At 43.4% G+C, this 9082-nt stretch overlaps 1 long non-coding RNA gene across 1 annotated transcript; it reads right to left on the reverse strand.

The window, feature by feature from the left end:
* Positions 1–4702: 4702 nt before the first annotated feature.
* On the reverse strand, positions 4703–5834 carry LOC310848510. The gene is made up of 2 exons (XR_014566472.1): positions 5687–5834; positions 4703–4855 (listed from the first exon to the last, which is right to left on the reverse strand). It is a non-coding gene; the product is annotated as an uncharacterized lncRNA (long non-coding RNA).
* Positions 5835–9082: the final 3248 nt, after the last annotated feature.

Here is a 9082-nt window from a genome sequence, read left to right on the forward strand (position 1 = left end):
TCTGCTGGCTAAAAGACTGGCTACTTCTCGAAGACACTGATGTGTTGGATCTGGAAGGGTTTAATAATAATTTTGGTTGGCATGCATACTTATGGTATGACAAAGTTAAGATCAATAAGGCCTTTAAGAACCATATTGTCAGAAAAGCAGTGTTTAATGTCTGGACAAAATATAAAGACTTATTGGAAAATAAAACCCCAAGGTGGCTTTCACCTCTGGAAGCTAAGGCCCGAAAAAGACCCAATATGGAAGCCAATTGGCCAAAATATTGGGAAATATTAGAAAAAGATGGAAATAACTGGAAATTGCAGAGTATGGAAAAAATGAAGGATAAAGTGCGAGACTGGTTACATTACGCTCAGATTAAAGAAGTTTTTAAAAATGACAAAAAGCTAGGGTTCCAGGTGGAGAAATCGAAGCTGGAAACTGAACTGTTAGAACCTAAGACTAAGGTACTTTCAAGAATGTATAACTTGCTGTTGAAATGGAACACACAAGACGAAATGGTTAAATCGGCTATGATAAAGTGGGCACAGGACATTGGGCATAACATTATGTTTGAGGAATGGGAAAGGTTGTGGACCACTGGGCTAAACTTTACTGCATGTAATGCTCTGAAAGAAAATATAATGAAAATGATATACAGATGGTACATGACCCCAGTTAAGCTTGCCAAAATATACCACTCGTCTGACAATAAATGTTGGAAATGTAAAGAGAATGAAGGAACGTTCTTTCACCTCTGGTGGACTTGCCCTAAAGTGAAGGCCTTCTGGGAAATGATATATAATGAACTGAAAAAGGTATTTAAGTATACTTTCACTAAGAAACCAGAGGCCTTCCTTCTGGGTATTGTCGGCCAGAAGGTGTCAAAGAAGGACAGAACTTTCTTTATGTATGCAACAACGGCAGCAAGGATACTCATCGCAAAGAACTGGAAAACTCAAGATCTACCCACGCTGGAAGAATGGCAGATGCAGCTGATGGACTATATGCAGCTGGCGGAAATGACTGGCAGAATTCGAGACCTGGGAGAAGAAAGGATTGAAGAAGACTGGAAGAAATTTAAGATTTATTTACAAAATTATTGTAATTTGATGGAATGCTAAGAAGGATGCTTGATTATAAACAATTGGCCATCACTAAATTAGATGAGCATTATTAGACTATATTGTAATGATTGGTTATAAGATTACAAATAAGATGGTAATTTGCTTGAAAAATTTTATGAACAATGTAAGTGCGAGCGGATGACGTGAGGAAGTCCAAAGATGTTATGAAATTTTGTAAAGACACAAACAATGCTGTTTTTTAATTTTGTATCTCTTTTATTAAAAAAACCTAATAAAAATTTTGGAAAAAAAAAAAAAATAAACCATGGAGCCTCTGGGGCTTGCTGATCAGAAGGTCAGTATTTCGAATACCCACAACAGGGTGAGCTCCTGTTGTTCTGTCCCAGCTCCTGCCAACCTAGCAGTTTGAAAGCATACCAGTGCAAGTAGATAAATAGGTACCACTGTGGAGGGAAGGTAAACGGCGTTTCTGTGCACTCTGGCTTCCTTCATGATGTCCCATTGTGCCAGAAGAGGTTTAGTCATTCTGGCCTTATGACCTGGAAAGCTGTCTGTGGACAAACCCTGGCTCCCTGAGCCTGAAGTGAGATGAGAGCCACAACCCCATAATTGCCTTCAGTCAAAGGCAGTTAACTGTCAGGGGTCCTTTACCTCTTTTTTAAAAAATGAAAAAGGATTCACCTGATGTCCACACAATATACCTGTGAGAGGTGTCCCTATATAAGCAACCAGCCAAATTATAATAGGCATGGAATCACAGAACAGTGGAGTTGGGAGGGACCAGAAGGGTTATCTGTTACAACCCCCTGCAATGCAGGAATTTTAGCTAAAGCATCCATGTCATCTGGTCATCCAACCTCTGCTTAAAAACCTCCAATGAAGGAGAGTCCATCACCTTACAAGGGATTCCGTTTCACTGTTTTCAGCTTCCTCCTCTCAACAGCAGCACTGGGGGTGCAACCAATCTGGTACAATGCTCCTTGACTTGAACCTGTCAAAATGATGCTTCTGTTTCCATTCTGAGCTCTTAGCACCCACAGATGACTCAAATCTCTCTTTACAGCCTTCCACTCTAGTGGCTGAGCTCTCCAAAGGCCTGCTGGTGGTGGAGCTCTAATTGGTACTGAAGGAGCTTGCAAAGTAAGAACACTCCTTCGAGATAAGGACACTCCTTCAAGCCAGGTGTAGTCCTTCTACCAAGATGAAGACAAATGAGTACCTACTGAGCTTGTGTGGGAAGGGTACTCCTGCCTTCATCAGGTGCATGTAAGCATCAACTGCAGCTATTACCCTAACTTCATTACCATCATCCTTATTGTCAATGGGGGGGGGGGGACTCAAATTTCCCATGAACTTATATTTAGGCAATATACTCAGAGTGATTGGGTTATTATATTCCAATTTAATCACTGTAAGAGAGGCCAATGGGAGTGTATGCCTTTGCCATAAATCATCCATGAAGCGGGAAAGGCAATTTGAGTAATATAAGAAGGATTACAGTGTCTATATATGAAAATACATCATCTCCTGGCATACTGCAAAAAGCAGAATTTGCAGCACTTTGGGACATGAAACGATACCTACTTGGGCTGGACCTAGGCACATCAAAGAAGCATTTCAGTTTAAAGAACTGTAAATTTAAACAGGGAAAACAGGTAGAGAAAAACGGGACTCCACGTCGCCATCTGGCAGCACAATGTTTTCTGCACATACAAAGCAGAAAAATAGCTTTTTCTTTAGCAGTTTAGCTGAGTCCTTGGAGTGCTCTGTGAATGAAGCTTATTAAAGTTTTACTTAGAGCTGGAGCGGAACCCTTCCTCAAAAATATGCAGCTCTATATTGGTTTTCATATAATGTTCCAAAAACACTTAAGAAAATAAGAACTCCACATCTCAGAACCGATGTCTTACAAACAGTTTCAGGAACAACAGTTCCTCCTGTAAATGGTGAAGTTCTGGTGAAATTGGCTGGAGATGTTATGAGCTACATGATGCAAAGTTCAGAATAACTTGCTAGTGATTCATCTAGCCCAGAATTCTCTTACCTAAGTCAGCCAGATATCATTGGAAGATGCCGACTGGCAGAATCCGAGACCAAGGTGAAGAGTTGTGGAAGAAGATAGGAGAAAATTTAAAGTTTATCTACAGAAACATTGTAAAATTCAGGAATGTTAGAAGGATGTTGGAATGAAGTAATGTGGTATTAGCAGAAATGATACAAAAGATTAGGTAAAAATTGATTTTTTAACTGTTGAAAGACGAGAATGTAAAATTATACTACATTAGGATAAACTATTAGGATAAAAACCAAGCTGGAAAGGATTTGCTGGAATATTTAATTGAACTAGAATACAAAAAAGGGAGGTGTGAGGAGGTCAGGGAAATAAGTAAATGAAAGATAAGGCATGGAAAGAGGGAAATGTCTTTAACTGCTTTTATTTTTCTGTATTTTGTATTCTTTGTTTTTTCTTTTTTTCTTTTTTTCTTTCTCATTTTTGTAACTTTTTTGAAACTTTAATAAATATTATTATATATATAAAAAAATCATTGGAAGATGCCTTCCCTTGTTTGTCCCATGATAAGGGGTATAACGTAATGTTGGAGTTCCTTTTGTTATGGTTAGTAGGCATTGAAAGATCTCTCACCCATCAATCATTAATAGTCCATTCCAAGCCACTGAACGAGCTGTGATGCACCATTTTGACACACTGTGGGGTCCACTTGGCTTCATGTTGAAGGATGGAAGTCAGATAGGAATGTTGCCTCCTTCCACGGCTTGAGCAAATTTTTGACTAATCCCTGGCTTTTCTGAAAGCAAAAACCGCTTGTTGATTTTACAGGTGCATGCATCTTCCCAGATGCCAGTTTACAGGGTGTCAGAAGGGGCATCTAAAATAAGGTCTATCGTTATTGCTATTCTACTGATGGAAGGTGTAAATTCATTTCATTTCTTGCATTGATAACCACCTATTCTCCAAGGAGCCCAAGGTGGTGTACATGATTATCCCTCTCCTCATTTTATCCACACGACAACCCTGTGAGGTAGATCAGGCTGAGAGACATTAACTTTAAAACACACAAGAATTTGTGTGTGTGTTCTTTCAAAGAAATAAATTGCATATAATTTTGGAAATGCAATAGAAAGATTTATCAGTGGACAGCTGTAAAAGTGACTCTGAACAGGGCTGCCTCACTTCTACATCAAAAAATGGATGTGACCATCATAGAGGGAGGTGGAAACACCCACACACACACTTTGACCCACATTTTAAATGAATTCTTCAACATAATTTATTGTTGAATGCTGGACTGAATATCCGTTCTCCAATTCATTAGTCACTGTGCACTTCAGTTAATAGGCAAAGCATTAGCTAACTCATGATAAATTCAATAGATATTTTCAACATAATTTTGCTGGTACTCCCTGCCAACGTGGTACCACTTTGGAGGCTGAAAGGATGTCTTTCTTTAAATGAGAAGGAAGGCATTTTAAGGAAATATCCATTATGAATTCGTTCCAGAGCTTCTGATGGTTTCAAATCAGTCTATTAAATGAGGAAGGCACCCCGGATCTTCTTTCAGAACAAATAAGTTAAAAATGTCCAAAGGGAGGGAGATAGAGATCAGAAATACAATCAAAATGGTCGCTTCTTTCATTTGCCCCTCAACAGTAGAAAGGCCATTCGGAAGCCATCTCACACAGGGAAGCTCAGTCAACCGATGCTCTTTAGTCCATGAGAAATAATTAGGGTGTCCTTTTTCTCCCTTGTGAACTTCACTTCCCTGATATTGAAATATGCTTTAACTAATAATAATAGCAATAAAAGGAAATATCACTGTGAATTCTACTTGGCCCATGATTATTTCTCAGATAAAGAGTCCTATTTTCTCCTCTCCCTCCACTGGAATTTCCAATATAAACTTTGGGAAAGTCAAGCAAGACTATGATTACAGTTACCAAGGTCCATAGATCTCTAACTTCTGAATAGACATGAATAGCTCACACTGGTAATGTAGGGTGTTGATTTAGCGCTGTGCGTCCCACAACCCAATCCAGCAGCCATTCTAAGACTTTGGATCGGCCCTCACCCAACACAGGGCTGACCCAACCTGGATCTAGTCCTTGAATTTACTTGGGGACCAGAGTTTAATCCTGCTGGGTATTGCTTCCCCAGTGCATTCCCCACAGCCACTGGGAATGCTGGTGAGTGGAAGGTTCAGTCCTGCTCATTTGGCTGTGCATGGATATTCCCTTGACTGGAACAGGCACAAATAGGCAAAGCACTGTGCAGGGCTGTTTAAAAGTCCTCTTGCAACCAGCCCCATCCAGCTCTTTGCAAAGGCTTTGTGCCTATCCTTCTCCCCTGCCACTATTGCTGTGTCTCTTGCCAGTCCCAGATCATTATGGGTGGGCCATCCTGATCTTGGGTGATCCGGGACTATCTCAACCCAATTCAGCTGAAGCCCAGATCTGCCCAAATGAGCCAGTTATGGGCTTTTGTTACTCCCTGGTGTTTATTATTATTCTTTCTCTCTTTCCACACCCCAATAGAACATGGGAAAAAAATCCACCCTAAGAACTCAATTTTCAAACCAAATCTTGGAAATACCTACAAGCTTCTACAAGTAGAAAGAGGACTTTTCTAGTAACATTTGAGCTCTCTCCAGGCTTCTCTCAAAATTGAGAGAAGCCAAGATAATTCCCCAAATGTCTGGAATAGCTTGGTTTATTTTCTGAGTCAATCCTGCTTTGGAAGTTGCCCAACCCTCTCACCTACTCCCCACTATGATCTTCCAAATACCCTCTAGGGTGTTGGGAATTCATAGAATCATAGAATAGAATCATAGAATCATAGAGTTGGAAGAGACCACAAGGGCCATCGAGTCCAACCCCCTGCCAAGCAGGAAACACCATCAGAGCACCCCTGACATATGGTTGTCAAGCCTCTGCTTAAAGACCTCCAAAGAAGGAGACTCCACCACACTCCTTGGCAGCAAATTCCACTGTCGAACAGCTCTTACTTCAGGAAGTTCTTCCTAATGTTTAGGTGGAATTCATTCCTCCGTGCTGCAGATATGGGATTGTTTCATCACATGTCTCTGTGTTTACATTCCACAGTGTTGGATGTCATGGGAAGTTCAGATATGCTGTTTCCGTGATACTACTTTTGCTTCCCCCACCCTCTCTCTGATGATGAAGCTGAGAGGAGCCATGCTTTTCTTTGTTCTGCAAATAATAAACGTAGAGCTTTGTATCCACACCTCAAAGCCTTGCTTTTGCTGTCTGTCTGCTGACTCTGCTGAGACAGGGTGTGCAGATGTCTTCGGATATCTGTCGCAGTAGTGCCTCAGGAGGAGGATTAATCACCCGAGCAGCACTTCGGAGGGAGTAACACACTGGCTGTGGTGTTGATTCCCAAACCCCATGAATTTCAGAAGCAGCCACCCACTTCAACTCCCAAGGGACACCAGGGTAAAATGCCAGTGGACTTAATAGCAGGCAGGGATCCAGTCTCCCTCCTTTTGGTTTCTCTTCTCACAGCTGGACTGCTGACACTGCTGGCTTTGCCTTGCTTTGCTTTAATATCAGCATCGAGCTCACAATAACAACACATTAAAAATTTAACAAGGAACATTTCCACTAAGACAGTTGTATCAAAACCTGCAGTAGCACAGAAGATAAAAAAGAGAGAATTCACTAAACAATGACATATCTGAATCATACAAATAATTGATCGGGAATGGATGCTGAGCTCTAGCCCAGCTCCAGTTGACATAACCCCTCTGAGAAAGGACCTTCTCGCTTGGTGCAGCAGCATAGTGGCAGGCAGCAAGTTTGTCTATACTTTCAGCCCCAAGGGAGATGGGGCAGGTCCGATCCAGCCCTAAATGGAGCACATGCTGCTTTCAAACAGCAGTGCAGTCCCAGGCATCTGGATCCTTCACACGGAAGGCTGGCCTGGTCTCACTCAGCCCCCCTGGATGAGTCAATTGCAAACAGCAATTCAAATCCCTTTACAGACAACACAACCTCATTGCAAGCACACTCTCTTGCAGATGGCTGCACTATTTCTTTCACAGTTTCAGCCACAAGGGAAGCAGCGCTTGTCTCACTCTTCCCCGGATGGAACACAGCCTCCCAAATGCTGCCACTTTCACGGTGGCACCCATTAGGTGTAATTAAAACAGAAGACAGGAACGAGTTTTCTGGATCAGGTAGAGTAGCAAAGCCCTGCCGAAAGCTAATGGAACACTATATGGCTTGCTAGGAAGCTCATGGCTTGCTAGGAAATTTCATGATGATATAGACTTTGTGCCCCACCCTAGGAACATAGAAAATGAAACTCTCTACCATGCCTTGACTGGGACTCACTGCTGGATGGGGGAAAACACACCTTTGAATGCTGGTAAGAGATTATGGCAGTGATCCTTCAGTTCTGAAGAGCAGCATTGTTTAGTTGAGACCTTCTTTGCATTTATTATTATTACAGTGGGACCTCGGGTTACATACGCTTCAGGTTACAGACTCTGCTAACCCAGAAATAGTACCTTGGGTTAAGAACTTTGCTTCAGGATGAGAACAGAAATCGTGCTCTTGTGGTGTGGCAGCAGCGGGAGACCCCATTAGCTAAAGTGGTTCTTTAGGTTAAGAACAGTTTCAGGTTAAGAACAGACCTCTGGAACGAATTAAGTACTTAACCCGAGGTACGAATGTACTATTGTTTATTTATCTCTTATCCATGATGCTGCCCTTCTCTCTTCCTTCACATGCCTCCTGGTCAAAGGGCACCTTTTCCGTGAAGCGCTCAGAAGCTGATGGACCACGGCTCCCATCATCCCTGGTCATTGGCCCAGCTGGCTGGAGCTGATGGCAGCTGGGGTCCAGTAGTGGTGTGCAGTCCATAGACATGGGTGAGTAGGCTAGTCCCCTAAATGTTTCCCTGCTGCCTCCTTCCCAAAGCCTAGGAAGCTTCTGTCCAGCTTAGGGATGCTCATACAGGTGATGTCTCACACATGACACCATCCCCCTCCCATTGCCCTTGGCACCTCTGACCCTAACTGTTCCCCTACGAAAAATTTCATTGCACACCACTAGTTTCCCTGAATACCATATTTTTCGCACCATAGGACGCACTTTTTCACCTCCAAAAATGAAGGGGAAATGTGTGTGCGCCCTATGGGGCGAATGCAGGCTTTCGCTGAAGCCTGGAGAGCGAGAGGCATCGGTGTGCACCGACCCCTCTTGCTCTCCAGGCTACAGGAAGCTATCCGCAAGCCTTGCAAGCCCAGCGGGAGTTCCCGCAGGCTCACAAGGCTTGCGGGCAGCAGCCTGCAGCCCTGGCGAGTGTCCGCAAGCCTTGCACGCTCGGCTGGAGGCTTGGGGCGGCAGCCTGTCATCCGAAGCACGGGGAGCCCTCCGGAGGGCTCCCCATGCTTCGGGCGAGTGTCCGCAAGCCTTGCGCACCCGGCGGGAGGTCCCGCCGGGTGCGCGAGGCTTGGGGCGGCAGCCTGCAGCCCGAAGCACGCAGAACCCTCCGGAGGTTGCCCTGTGCTTTGGGCAGGTGTGTGCAAGGTTTGGAGCGGCAGCCGCGGCTGGGGGGGATATTTTTTTTTATTCATTTCCCCCCCCCCCCCGAAAAATCCGAGGTGCGTCCTATGGGCCGGTGCGCCCTATAGTACGAAAAATACGGTACCTGGAAAGCGCTACAAACCCTTCAGAGGGATGAAAAATGACAAGAGAGTGCACTTTGACCAAAGAGAATCTCATTCAACAACTCCCTTGACTCTTGCTATTTCATTCAGCATTGCCTAGACACCTGCATGAGTATTTTGACAACCATAAAGACTAAAATGTAGAGGGTTTTCATTTTGTTTTTGTTTTTTAAATGGAAGCCATGATTTTTAAGTTGAATTCTGAAGCTACTTCTATTCCAAAGCTACATTATTCAGTTTTACTACATTTCCTGCAGAACTGAGGGGGGGGGGGATACTGTTGTAGAACACGCACGA

Source organism: Podarcis gaigeae, assembly GCF_964106915.1.
Source record: "Podarcis gaigeae genome assembly, chromosome: 7".
NCBI lineage: Eukaryota > Metazoa > Chordata > Lepidosauria > Squamata > Lacertidae > Podarcis > Podarcis gaigeae.